Genomic DNA, 13,901 nt, shown 5'->3' on the forward strand with positions numbered 1-13,901 from the left:
AAAAAAAAAAAGAAAAAAAGGAGAGGTTTGGAGCTTCAGTCGCCCTCCAGCCTGAAAACAGCCCTCAGCCCCTCACCCAGACTGGCCAGGCACCCCAGTGGGGACCCCCACCCTGAAGCAACAAGATGGCGGCTAATTTGCATACTGAAGGCAGGCGGCAGCAGGCAAGGCTGTCTGCGGTCTGGGACCCGGATCTGTGACCCTGCCGGGCGGGATCAGCGGAGCCTCGAGGCCTCCCGGCACCGGGATCAGCGTGACAGGGGGCAACGCCCAAACGCCCTGATTGCCCTGCGGCTCTGTGTGTGACAGGGGGCAGCGCCCCAACCCCCTGATCGGCCCTGCTCTGTGTGTGATAGAGGGCGGCGCCCCAACCCCCTGATCAGCCCTGCGGCTCTGTGTGTGACAGGGGGCAGCGCCCCAACCCCCTGATCAGCCCTGCGGCTCTGTGTGTGACAGGGGGCAGTGCCCCAACCCCCTGATTGCTTTGCGGCTCTGTGTGTGACAGTGGCGGTGCCCCAATCCCCCCACGGGCCCTGCTCTATGTGAGACGGGGTAGAGCCATACCTCCCCATCGGCCCTGCCCTGAGTGTGACAGGGTGTGGCGCCTCAACTACCACCCTCCCCCCCACGGGCCCTGCTCTGTATGTGACGGGGGGAGCTCCTCAACCCCCTGATTGGCCCTGCTCTGTGTGTGACAGGGGGCAGCTCCCCAACCCCCTGATTGGCCCTGCTCTGTGCATGACAGGGGGGAGCTCCCAAAACCCCTGATTGGCCCTGCTCTGTGTGTGACAGGGGGCAGCTCCCCAACCCCCTGATCGGCCCTGCTCTGTGCATGACAGGGGGGAGCTCCCCAAACCCCTGATGGGCCCTGCTCTATGTGTGACAGAGTACGGAGCCTCAACCCCCCCGATGGTCCCTGCTCTGTGTGTGACAGAGGGCAGCGCCCCAACCCCCTGATCGGCCCTGCTCTGTGTGTGACAGCGGGCAGCGCCCCAACCCCCTGATCGGCCCTGCTCTGTGCGTGGCAGGGGGCAGCGCCCCAACCCCCTGATCGGCCCTGCTCTGTGCGTGGCAGGGGGCAGCGCCCCAACCCCCTGATCGGCCCTGCTCTGTGCGTGGCAGGGGGTGGCGCCGCAACCTCCCCATCCGCCCTGCTCTGTGCATGACAGGGGGCGGCACCCCAACTCCCCAATCGGCCCTGCTCTGAGCCCGACCAGGGGCTGCACCTAGGGATTGGGCCTGCCCTCTGCCACCCAGGAGCAGGCCTAAGCCAGCAGGTCATTATCTACTGAGGGGTCCCAGACTGTGAGAGGGCACAGACAGGGCTGAGAGACCCCCTCCCCGCCCCCAGTGCACAAATTTTTGTGCACCGGGCCTCTAGTTCTGTTATAAAAACTGTTACTGAAAACTAAATTGTCTTCTTAAAACTAGCTAACCTTTTCTGAATTCTTCAGGAAAAATTTTTTATAGAAAATGTTAACATTTAGAAAATATTCTTAGAAGTGGAATCATTGGGTCAAATGAGTTTCATTTTTTTTTTTTGGAGGAAACTCCATACTGTTTTCCACAATGGTTGCACTATCTGCATTCCCACCAGCAGTGTACTAGGGTTCCCTTTTCTCCTCACCAGCCCTTGTCATTTGTTGATTTGTTGATAGTAGCCATTCTGGCAGGTATGAGGTGATACATAATTGTTATTTTAATTTGCTTCTCTCTGATGATTAGTGACCTTGAGCATTTGTTTTGTTTTGTTTTCTGTTTTTCCTTTTTTTTTTTTCCAATCTTTATTGTAGAAAGTATTACATACAGTGGAGCCTTGACTTAAGAGTGTCCTGACTAACGAGTTTTTTGAGCTACCAGCTGTCTCTCGGGCCAATTTTTTGCATTGAGTTGATAGAGTAATTTGAGTTAACGAGCTCCTTAATGAGCTCGGTCTCGGAACGTATTAAACTTGTAAGTCAAGGCCCCACTGTATATCCCACTTTTTCCTTCTTTGACCCCTTCTAGCCTGCCACTATCCTCAGCCCCAGGCCCTCACCACCTTATTGTCTGTGTCCATGGGTTATGCATATGTGCATACAAGTTCTTTGGTTTATCTCTTTCCACCCAGCCTCCTACCCACACCTTGCCCTTGAGATTCCACAGTCTGTCCCAGGCTGCTATATCTCTGGATCTATTTTGTTCATCAGTTTATTTTGTTCATTAGATTCCACATATGAGTGGGATCATGTGATACTTGCCTTTCTCTGTCTGATTTCACTTAGCATAATACTTTACAGATCCCTCAATGCTGTCTCAAAGGGTAAGAGATCCTTCATTTTTGCTGCTGCATAGTATTACATGGTGTAAATGTACCACTGCTTTTTTATCACTCATCTACTGATGGGCACTTGGGCTATTTCCAGATCTTAGCTATGGTAAATTATGCTGCTATGAACATAGGGGTGCATACATTCTTTCTGACTGGTATGTCAGGTTTCTTAAGATTTATTCCTAGAAGTGGGATCACTGGGTCAAATGGCAATTCCATATGTCTCTTGATCATCTGTATGACCACTTTGGAGAAGTGTCTATTTAGATCAGTGATGGCGAACCTATGACATGCGTGTCAGAGGTGACACTCGAACTCATTTTTTTGGTTGATTTTTCTTTGTTAAATGGCATTTAAATATATAAAAAAAAAATCAAAAATATAAGTCTTTGTTTTACTATGGTTGCAAATATCAAAAAATTTCTATATGTGACACAGCACCAGAGTTAAGTTAGGGTTTTTGAAAATGCTGACACCCCGAGCTCAACAGGTTCACCATCACTGATTTAGATCTTTTGCCCATTTTTTAATTGGGTTGTCATCCTTCTACTAAGTTGTATGAGTTCCTTATATATTTTGAATATTAACCCTTTCTCAGATGTATCATTGGCAAATATGTTCTCCCAGACAGTGGAATCCCTTTTCATTTTGTTGATGATTTATTTTGCATGCAGAGAAGCAAGATGGCGGCGATATAGGCAGATGCATCCCAGGTCTTGTCCCGGAGCAAACGGAGTAAGCAGCTGAAACTAATAACACCCACCCCGAACTGGCGAATTTACTCAGCTGGTGAGACTGTTTGCAGCCGGGAAGGACAGAGCTCCCCTGGAAAGGTTAAAAACCAGGGATCTGGGCAGGAAAGTTTGCCAGACCTGAGCCCAGAGGGTCGGAGGGAGACCGAATGGCAGACAGCCGCGTCTCTTGGGACAGACACAGCCCCTGACTGGGGAAAGGAGTTCCTTGGGCTTGCTGCCGCCGGGAGATTTGAGATTTGGATTTTGTGATTGCGGAAAACTGAGACTAAGGGGGCATCCTGAGGAACTAACCAGACCATGCAGTGCCCATAAGAGAGGAGCGTTTCCCAGATCATGCAGTGCTGGTAAGAGAGGAGCATTTCCCAGACCTGTAAGAGAGGAGCGTTTCTGCGGCCAGCAGGCGTTTGTTTGTTTATTTGTTTTCACTGAACCCTGCTCATAGGACAATTCGGATACAGACACTCACCTGTGCTGAAGAGAGGGCGAAGGTGCGGACAAGTGGAATCTGGGGAGAGGCTGAGGAGAGAGGGGGAGCCAGGGGAGGTGGCAGCGAATTGAGTGCTGAGACACCCCTGGGCCCAGGACTGGGGCAGCCATTCTCTCCAGAGGGTGGAATTCCTCCCCCCAGGCCCCCAGGCAAGGAGCACAGCCACACCCAGATTCCACCCTGTATGAGATAAAGGATTAAAATAAGCTGATTAGTCCCTGGGAGTTACCAGGGTCTGGCCTATAGAGGGACTTTCAGGCCCACCAACAACACAGAGCAGGGTAACGATTAAAAAAGGAAAGAAGCTGTATAGCCTCAGAGGCCAACCCAAAAACACTGCCACCCAGAGGCTGAGCCACAAACTGACTCTTAGGTGAATACAAATTAAGGCCGCCTGGATCACAAATACGGCCTGCTTTAAAATCAGGACTGTGATTTACAACACGGAGGAATAGTGTAACACAGGGAAATTCAACACTCTCCTAAATACCTGGCAGGACTAAGGCGAACCAGGCTGAAGAGTAGAAGAACCGAAAGACCATCACTACTGCAAATTTTTTCTTTTTTTTTTCTTTTTTCGCCTTTTTACTAAGAAACCAATTTTTTTTCTTTTTCTTCTTTTTCCATCACCTGATTTTACCCTTTCAATTACTACATTTTTATTTTTAACCAGTATTATTACTGCTACCATTTGACCATTTTTTAAAGTGCCATTTTATTTTCTCTTTATTTTCTTTTGGGATTAGTGTCCTCCATTCTATTTTCATCGTTCCTTTAGCATTAATTTTCCCTATCTCAATTTCACCTCTTTGCTAAAACCCTCTTCCTCACTTTTCCCCTTTTGGTGTCCTGTTTCTCTTACCCTATTCCTGCTTTAGATTTTCCCAATTCCGTCTTTTTACCCACTGTCTAATTCCACCCTACTTATATATCCTATTTCCAATACACTGCTCTAAATCCTTATACACCTATTCTTTATCCTTCTTCACTTTCCAAACATTTTATTCTCTTATCTTTCTATTGTTTTCTTGATTGTTGAATATATTGGGGTTTTTTTTTTATTTGTTTGTTTGTTTTGTTTTGTGTTTTTTCTTTTTCTTTTTTAGGACTGGTTGTGAGGTTGTTTTGCTTTTTCTTTTTATTTTTTTTCTGCTGGTTTTTCCCTTCCCTCCCCTTTCCAGCGCCCCCCCCCCCCTCCGGTTATTCTTGTGCTTCTGTTTTCCCTTGCCCCTCTTGATATTATTGGTGGTTTGTAGTTTGCATTCATCTCCAGGGATCTGTTGCTGGAATTTGTTGAGATTAGTGGCAGTTCTATTGGAGTTTACTCCTCATACAAATAGTCTCTTCCCTACTTCGACTTCATTCTCTCTTTTCGCTCTTTTTTTTTCTTTTTTCCACCCCTCTTTTTTCCCAATTCTATTTTTGCACTCCTTTTTTGTTTGTTTTTTTCTTATTTTTCTTTTCTTTTCTCTCTTTTATCTTCTTCTCTTCTTTCTCCCTTATCCCCTAATTCTCTTAATTCAGGTGGTCACCTTTATTTGGGGTTATTAATATCGTGAATATACTTGTGTTCAGTGCCTGGTACGTTGTGCCTTGTTGTGTTGTATTTTGTGCCTTTAAATCAACGCAGCAGATCCAAGCAACAGCAGCCTCCTGATCACCGCAGACTCCTGACCACCACACCCTCTGTCTGAGGAACAGCAGCTATATGTGAAGCCTACCCCCACCAGCAAGAAGAGCCACCACAGCTGTGAACAGCACCCACCAGAGGAGCTGCTGCCAACTGGGAAGCAGCTGCTACCGCAACCGTCCGAGCAGCAACCACAACCCAAGGAGCCCCTGCCACCCAGGGAGCAGCCACTGAATGACTCAACATCTACATATGTCAGCAAGATCAAACATGGGTAGGCAAAGAAACCCCCAAAGGAAAGAAAAGGAGGACTCGCCAGAAAAGCAGCTAAGTGATACAGAGGCATGCAACATGACAGAAAAAGAATTCAGAATAAGGGTCCTAGAGTGCATACACTGGACGGAGGAAAAAGTCAAAAACTTATTCAAGAAGCAAGAAGAAACAGATGAAAAAATCAACTACTTATGCAAGAAGCAAGAAGAAACACATGAAAAAAATCAATAACTTATGTAAGACCCAACAAGAAATGAAGAGCGATATAGCTGCAATAAAAAACACCATTGAAAGCATCAACAGTAGACTAGGAGAAGTGGAGGACCGAATTAGTGAATTAGAAGACAAGGAAGCTAAACACACCCAAACTGTACTGCAATTGGAGAAAAAAATTAAAACACAGGAGGAGAGCCTAAGGGAGCTTTGGGACAACATGAAGTGAAACAACATACAAATAATAGGGGTGCCAGAACAACAGAAAGAGGAACAAGGATTATAAAACCTATTCGAAGAAATAATATCAGAAAACTTCCCTGAGGTGGGGAAGAAAAAAGTCACATAAGCACAGAGAGTCCCAAACAAGGTGAACCCCAAAAGACCCACACCAAGACACATCATAATTACCATGGCAAGTGTTCAGGACAAAGAGAGAATCTTAAAGGCTGCAAGAGAGAGATGGAAAGTTACATACAAGGGATCTCCCATTAGACTATCAAATGATTTCTCAACAGAAACACATCAGGCCAGAAAAGAATGGATGGAAATTTACAAAGTGATGCAAAGCAAAGGACTGAATCCAAGAATACTCTATCCAGTAAGGCTATCATTCAAATTTGAAGGGGAAATAAGAAGCTTCACAGACAAAAAAAGTCTAAGGGAGTTTATCACCACCAAGCCAGCAATTCAAGAAATGCTAAAGGGACTGGTGTAAAAAGAAGAAATAAAAATCTCAGAAAGAAAACAGCCACACACAAAAAAAGAAATGGCTACAAACAAGTACCTTTCAATAATAACTTTAAACATAAACGGACTAAATGCTCCAACCAAAAGACATCGAGTGGCTGAATGGATAAAAAAACATGACCCATACATTTGCTGTCTACAAGAGACCCACCTCATTAGAAGGGACTCACACAGACTGAAAGTGAAGGGATGGAAAAATATCTTCCAGGCAAATGGAAAGGAAAAGAAAGCTGGGGGAGCAATACTTACATCAGACAAAATAGACTTCAACGTGAAGGCCATAACCAGAGATAAGGAAGGCCACTTCATAATACTAAAGGGATCAATACAACAAGAAGATGTAACCCTAGTAAACATTTATGCACCCAATGCAGGAGCATCCAAATACATGTTTTGCATGCAAAAGCTTTTTAGTTTTATGTAGTCCCATTTCATTATTTTTTCCTTAGTTTCCCTTGCCTTAGGAAAATATATAAGCAAACATATTGCTACGAGGGATGTCTGAGATTTTGCTGCCTATAGTTTCTTCTAAGATTTTTATTGTTTAACAACTTACATTTAAGTATTTTATCTATTTTTAGTTTATTCTTATGCATAGTGTAAGTTGATGGTCTAGTTTCTTTCTTTTCTTTCTTTTTTTTTTTTTTTGCATGTACCTGTCCAATTTTCCCAATACTATTTATTAAAGAGACTGTCTTGACTCCATTTATGTTCTTTCCTCCTTTGTCACTTATTAATTGAGCTTAATGGCTTGGGTTGATTTCTGGGATCTCTGTTCTGTTTCATTGATCTATATGCCTGTTAGTGTGCCAGTACCTGGCTATTTTGATTATAATGACTTTGTAGTATAATTTGATATCCAGTATTGTGATTCCTCCCTACTTTGTTCATCTTTCTCTAGGTTACTGTAGCTATTTAGGGTCTTTTTGGTTCCATATAAATTTTGGAGTGTTAGTTCTAGTTCTGTTAAATATGCATTGGTGTTTTAATAGGGATTTTGTTGAATCTATAGATTGCTTTGGATAGTATAGACATTTTAATGATATTAATTCTTCCAATCCATGAATATGATATGTTCTTCCATTTATTTGTATCTTCATCTATTTCTTTTTTCAGTGTCTTGTAGTTTTCTGAGCTAAATCTGAAAGAATATATGCACCCCTATGTTCATAGCTGCGCTATTTACAATAACTAAGATCTGGAAATAGCTCAAATGCCCATCAGTAGGTGAGTGGATAGCCAGTCAATGAAAGAAAAATACCACATGATCTCACTCATTTATGGATAATAAAGACCATTATAAACTGATGAACAAAAATAGATACAGAGGCAGAGCAGCATCGAACAGACTATCAAACTACACCGGGAAGCCTGGGGAGGGTTGGGGGGCCAGAGGGGGGCGGTAAGAGATCAACCGAAGGACTTGTATGCATGCATATAAGCATAACCAATGGACAGAAGACACTGGGGGGTAGGGGAGGCCGGGGGAATGTCAAGGCCGGGGGGTGGGGGGAGACATATGTAATACTCTTTGTAATACTTTAAGCAATAAAACAATTTTTTTTTTAAAAAAAGCTGTGGACATTTACACAATGGAATAATATGCAGCTATAAAAAGAATATCTTACCCTTTGAAACAGCATCAAGGGACCCAGACAGTATTATGCCAAGTGAAATAAGCCAGTCAGAGAAAGATAAGTATCACATGATCTCACTTATATGTGAAATCTAATGAACAAAATAAACTGATGAACAAAATAGATCCAGAGACATGGAAGCATGCAACAGACTGACAGATCTCAGAGGGAAGGGAGTGGGGGAGACATTAACCAAGAACTTATATGTATACTTGCCTAACCCATGGACACAGACAATAGGGTGGCAAAGGCCTGGGGAGGAGGTGGAAGAGGATGGAAAGGGTCAATTGGGAAAAAAGGGAGACATCTGTAATACTTTCAACAATAAAGATAAATTTAAAAAGAAATAAAAGAGACCATTTAAACCAGAAGAAAATAAAAACAGTTAACATTTACTATAGAAAATATATTTTAATAGTTTCTATAATAATTGTAATGATAGATGTTTTAATGAAGGAATAAAGATAAAACATCATCCTTACCCTTACTTTGTCTTAGTTAATAAGTTACTGAGCATTTTTTCTTTTTCTTTTTTCTGAGCATTTTTTTCATTTCAAGAAAATCTAATAAGTTACTGAGTTGATACTTGTAAATTGGCCAATGTAATCATTTTAGACAATTCAGTAATCACTGGAAATTTCTCCACAATAAATTCAGTAGCAGAAAGGAATTCTGAGTGTCAGGGCAATTGAATTGGCCAGATCATAGAGTGATCACAACCTCTTGGGACTGGAAAAAAACAAAGAGAGAAGAAAGGACAACTGTCTCCACTATGGACCAGGCCTCCCAAATTCAGTGATCCAGAAACTATCTCCCCTTTTCTGGGAAACTGCATGGGAGTATTTACCAAAGGGACCAAGAGAAGTCTTAGGAGGCTGACAAGTGTCACCCAGCTCTTTGCAGATTATGGGTGTGCACCTACTCAGGCCACTTTCCCAACATCAATTCCCAGACTCTTATAAAACCTAGCAACCTATATTTTTGTCCTCGCTCTCTATTTTCTCTGACTCATTTTTTGTCTCAAGGAAATCTTCCCACCCTCCAAAGACTCTCTTTCTCTAGTTTATCTTATAGTAGTAGTAGTGATATTAGAGAGAAAGGAAGGAGGGGGGGGGGGGAGAGAGAGGGAAAGAGAGAAACATCAATTTGTTGTTCCACTCATCTATACATTCCTTGGTTGATTCTTGTATGTGCCCTGAGTGGGTATCGAACCAGTAACCTTGACATATTGGGATGATGCTCTAACGAGACAGGGCCTCTCTAGTTTATCTTAAAAACCCATTTCCCTTCTAATTTTTTTTTTACAACAGACCCTAATGGTCCATTATATCCAGAGTAAAAATGAAGCCAAGAATAAGCCTTCCAGTGCTATAAAGAAAGAGGAGAAATACAAAATTTATGGTCTATACTAAAATAGTATGAGTCTCCATATCCTGTCAAATGTACTTTAGGCTACTTACACTGTATAACAAAACTAAGTGATAGGTATTTTCATACTTATTTTGCCACCAAAGAAATGGAGATTCATAGAGGCTATAAACAACTTGTCCAAATTCATACACCTAGTAAATGATAATAGAATTTAAACCATACATTTTTTTTTAAATAAAGGCCCATATAAATTAGTCCCTTATTTTATAGGTAAAGAAGATGCAACTGGAAGAAAAAGGTCAACAGCTAATTTGTAATCTTTGCTCTTGCCTCAAGGACAGCTGAGGATTTTTTTACATATGTCCATTTATTGATTGCTGGGAATACAGCCTGAAAATACATGACATGCATTTGGGGGAAGAAATTAACCAAATCTGAAACAAAGCCATTCAATAAGCCTACTGAGAGCTAATAAGGTAGTATAGATTAGATCTGAAGGCACAGTGGGGACCACTGTCTCTTACAGTTGCCATTAAGATTCTGGCTGCAAATTCTTTGGAACATATTTTATTCTTACTTATTTAGGAACTATCAGAAAGAGGGAAGATCAGTCTGCCTTTAGCTTAAATTAATGCTAGGAAGGATGCTATTCATTGGATTACTGGGAAAAAATTTGTTATTCAAATTAAGGCAATTCCATTTTTACAAATTCTTCCATATCAATTTGTATATCTCAGAATTATAAGCAGCTACACAGATTTAGAAATGATTAATAACTGATGCAAGAGACTACTCATTTGATTCCAGTGTCTATTGTTGATTTATACTCTGTTCTAATACTAGAAAAATTTTATACCATAGTGCCAATCTTCCCAAGATGTTTGTTTAACTCACTGATGTGGAGAGCGGCCACAGTGTTTGGACAGGTTCAAGCCTTGGACTAATGAGAGGGCACAGTCCTCTCATTGACACATGCAAGTCCCAGCTTGGAGGGCAGAGCCCTCCCAGCACAATTTTAGCCAACAGCTGTAGTTGTAAGCTTGAACCTATGGTCTGAACACGTGGCCCCACGTGTCTGAGTAATGTGGGCTTGATAGAGTTCAGGTGCATGTAATTGAGTGGGATCGAAACCCACAAGAATGTTGTAAACATCTTGACCACGCCCTTACTTTGCCTTGTGGAATCTGGCTATAAAATAAAGACACGGCTGTAGTCCGTGGCGCTGTCTCTCTTCATCCGAGAGGGCAGTGTCCCACCGAGACCCAGCTTTCTTCTCTTGTCTGTCTTTTTTCTAATCCTTCACTGCCCCCACTTGTGTCACTGAACCTGGCTGAGCTGGTGCGGCACATAAGGCACCCTGGGGCTGAGTATGCCATGGCCGTGCCAGACCACCACACACTGATACAAATAAATGATACAAATTAAAGAATTTTAGTTATACTTAAAAGGACAAGAGTTTAACTTAAACTCTCTTAGACCATAATTTTAAAATATTATTACATATATTATATATGGCACAAGGATTATAATCTACAATTAGACAGAATGCTGAAATGTATTCATAACAGCAGAGTTACATCCCAAATTTTGTAATGGATATTTTTTCTTAAAATGACAACATCAATGTTACTTTACATTTCGGTGTTTTGGATTGTTTTTTGTGGTAGCTGGAGTAGAAAACAAAAAGAGAAAACAGAACCAGGTATATACCCATGGAATGGAAAATGGAAGATCTTAGCATTTAGTTCTTCTTAAAGAGAAAGTCTGTTGCTCTCACGAACTGTGTTCTTACCTTAGTGCTTCAGGAGAGATCAGCTATGGCTTGGAGCGCTGGACAAAGTGAGGATATAAGCATACATCTCAGATGTGATAGGTATTCAGAGTCCAGGTTATGAATTGTTCCAAGCCCAAGCCATATCCTCCACATGGGGACAGGTACCATATTTTCTCTGATCTGGGTACCAATAATAATGTATGCAGTCAATTCGTTCCCTTTTATAACCTGCCTGCATTTCTTCACTATCCCAAATATGTACTGAGCCTCCCACAATCTCACCAACATTGGGCATCCGCACATTGACAGACTGGGTAAGGTGGAATCCTCAGGACATCACTGCATACAAAAAGATCACTACAGGAAATCAACACAGCAAGATGGGCTCATTAATGGTGTCTGTCAAAGTCTCTCAGGAGCTTCTGGGATATCCTCTCCAAATTTACAGAAGTTCCATCTCCTTTCTTTATATTGTGTTCTTTTAGCCACACAATAGCAGCTGAATAGTTCATCTGCTTCAAAGGTAGTTTGGGGGTCTTGAAGTCTGGGCTGAGGTCATATACTAATCTTGCCAGAGGTGGTTTCAAGACTCTACCTACCACATTGCAAACTAGTTCATCAAAGGTCAGGAAAGGGCATTCTGCCTCCACATGAGTGTATTCAGCCAGGTGCCTTCATGTTCTGGAATGCACTACAAAAAGCATCTCCCAGAGCTGGAATGCAGGTCTCCAGGTTCAACTGAGAGGACTGAGTAAAAAAAAAAAAAAAATGCCTCTTCCCCAATAGTTGAGCTTAAAGAGTGTAGCACCACCTTTTACTTGTGTTAGCACTAACGTGGGAGGAATAACTTCACAGCTATCAAATAAGTTATCTCTAAAGCACCTGATAACACAGAAGGTGCTTTCAGGATTTTGGACATGTTTTCTCCTCAGATCATCATATGTCTGTTGTTGAGCTGGACATCAATGTCAGATTCTTCATGATCAAGTTATCAACTCCTCTAGCAGGAGCCATCCTGAGCAGTCCCCAGAAGTCACAACTCAGCTCATGGCCCCTAGGAGCCTGCCTGCCCTTTGGGGTAAGGTTTAGCATTCCATACACTGCAACACTACACTGAGTGGGCAAGACTACAACATTGTAACACTGACACAAATAATCTGACAAAACACACTGAAGTACCCTGTACCATCCCAAAACACCAGAAACTCAATTATTTCCTTGGCTATGCAGTGTGTGGACCCAGCCAAACAACTTTATTCTTTGGCCTCTCTACCCTTCTAATGAATGAATCTTCACACATTTGGCTCAGGAAGATGTGGATCATTTTTAATGGTAATCTCCCTTGCTTCTTCCAGGTTCTTTTCTCTTTTCAAATTGTCTTCTGCCTCTTGCTTTTCCTGGAATTCACTTTTCATTTGTTCCCTGTGCCACATTTTCTTAGTGTTTTTTATCTGGGAGTTAGAAATAACATCCCAACTATAATTTTCTTTTTGTGAACCTATGTAAATAGTAGAAAAGTGTTCTTTTCCCACCGTCATCAAAGCCTTTAGAACTACTTAGAAAGGTTTCTCCTTGGTTCTATCACCCATAACATCATTTCCCTCTTCATCTGAGATGTACAGCTCTGCTAATACCATTCCACTGTAGTCCTGGTCACCTCCAAGGACATTATCTCCCCACATGCTGCCACCCTGTCACTGCAACATGCACCAACGGCTGCCTCAGCTCCAACATTTCATCATATATCACAGCAGAGGATTTTATCTTTGACTGAATCTTCCTTGTTGAAGAGACCTCAGAGCTGGGGCTTTCCTGAACTGCGACAGTCTGCACTCATCCAATCTTGTCTTTTGTGACCACATGCATCACAGTGAGGAGTACTGAGGACATCTGCAAGCTGTGCCTTAAAGATACCAAGATCTCCACTAGGTTGTTGCCATGCATGCTGCATTGTTGCATATTCTGTATCCTTTATTAAAGCTATGCAAATGTGTGATGGGTAAAGCCCAAGGTATTCTGAGGGTTTGATTGTAAATATGGGCCAATATCATGCTGCTGGTTGAGTGCAGTGTATTTTGAGAGGCCAAAGAGGCTGGTTCATTGCTGAATCTTGATGAATACATGTCCTCATGCCTCATAATTCAATGTGCTCTCCACTACATTATTATATCTTAAAATACGTTTTTATTGATTTTTAAAGGGAGAGAGAGAAACATAGATGAGAGGGAACCATTGATTGGCTGGCTCCTGCATGTCCCCTACTAGGAATTTAGTCCCCAACTCGGGCATGTGCCCTGACTGAAAATCAAACCAGCAACCTCTCCAAGATCAGGATGATGCTCAACCAACTGAGCCACACCATTCAGGGCTCCATTACATTATTATAATAACCTCAAATGATTTCATAGTAGGCAAAAATATGCAGTTTTACTGAGATATAATATACATCCATTTCCTATTCAACCTTCATGACCTATGTCAAGTCATACAACTTTTCATACAGATTTCACAAAATATTCTATAATGGACAAACCATTGCCTTCTTCCTGACATCACATATTATGTATCTTCCATATGAGGCATCTTGGTGGTATAGCTCAGGGGTAGAGCATTTGACTGCATATGAGGCATCTGGGCACTTAACTATATTCTGCCTTATGTTGTTCTCTAACTGTTCCATGTCACTTCTCCTCATCCCCT

The 13,901-nt window shown here is 42.3% G+C and overlaps 1 pseudogene; it reads right to left on the reverse strand.

The window, feature by feature from the left end:
* Nucleotides 1-11,242: 11,242 nt before the first annotated feature.
* Nucleotides 11,243-12,870, reverse strand: LOC139005033 (asparagine--tRNA ligase, cytoplasmic pseudogene; annotated as a pseudogene).
* Between the last annotated feature and the right edge of the window lie 1,031 nt (nucleotides 12,871-13,901).

The sequence above is a fragment of the Myotis yumanensis genome, unplaced genomic scaffold, assembly GCF_028538775.1.
Source record: "Myotis yumanensis isolate MYYU_CA2020_CCGP unplaced genomic scaffold, mMyoYum1.0.hap1 SCAF_3, whole genome shotgun sequence".
In the NCBI taxonomy this organism is placed as follows: domain Eukaryota; kingdom Metazoa; phylum Chordata; class Mammalia; order Chiroptera; family Vespertilionidae; genus Myotis; species Myotis yumanensis.